The sequence below is a fragment of the Limulus polyphemus genome, unplaced genomic scaffold, assembly GCF_000517525.1.
Source record: "Limulus polyphemus unplaced genomic scaffold, Limulus_polyphemus-2.1.2 Scaffold6331, whole genome shotgun sequence".
Lineage (NCBI taxonomy): Eukaryota > Metazoa > Arthropoda > Merostomata > Xiphosura > Limulidae > Limulus > Limulus polyphemus.
In genome coordinates, this window is record NW_013671941.1 from 7,945 (window position 1) to 8,886 (window position 942).

General features: G+C 35.0%; 1 protein-coding gene across 1 annotated transcript in view; it reads right to left on the reverse strand.

Annotated features, from left to right (window-relative positions):
* LOC106473616 (sodium/glucose cotransporter 4-like) overlaps nt 1–942 on the reverse strand; it is a 58,396-nt gene that overhangs the window by 6,652 nt on the left and 50,802 nt on the right. The gene's annotated exons all lie outside the window — the stretch shown is intronic.

Below are 942 nucleotides of genomic sequence, written 5' to 3' on the forward strand. Positions count from 1 at the left end.
TAAAAGAAATTTAGGTGACAGATTTCCTAATGGATCCATGAAAAAGCAGTATCCATTTTAGCTCATTAAGTAATAGGCACTTCTAGTGAGCTTTGGAATATCCCACTGCCGGGCCACCTCTCGTCAGCCCTGCTTGTGATGAGATAGCCTGTTATGTAACTTTGCGCTTAACAACAAAGCAATAAAAGGTTCATCATATCTATGTTGAGGGGTGTTCCGCAGAGACGTAATTTTTTTGTTTTTGTTTTAAGGAAATAAATCTAACACTACACATTTTTGTACATACCTCTGTAACTAACCAACGGTACTTTGTGTAAAATCTCGTTACGTAAATGTGAGATTAAACTAGTTTACACTATTTTATATTTTTCTGTAACTGACTGTTGTAACATACCAAGCAATGTTGCCAGATGTGTGATAATTTTAACCTCTGGACGATCTAGGATCAATAACACAAAAAGTGTTCACAATGTACGATGATTTTGTCATGTTATTACATTTGAAGCGTCTCGCGACCTTGTTATAGCTAGGGGTCAACCAAATATTAATAGTTCTTGTGGCGCAGGTTGCGGCAGTTCTACAAGAACACATCCAATAATATTATCAATGAGTTCTTAATATGAAATAAAATGACGGCCATAAAAATCACCCGATTAAAACCACCTTTAAAATGCCTGAATATTAACAATGACTAATTTACAGTATAGGCTGAGGAAAACTAAAACTTATTGTACTTATAAAGCCGACTAAATCGTTATATATGTGTTTATGGAATGAATCAAAATTTCACTATTTCAACGAATTTTCATCTAAGTAAGAAAGTAACTTTTCCAGACAAGTGTACAAAAAAAAACGACGAATCTTATCGCTCTAATTCTTTCATAAATCTGGGGTTACAAATGTTGCGTCAGCGAGATCACGTGACTATTGTCACGCCACCTG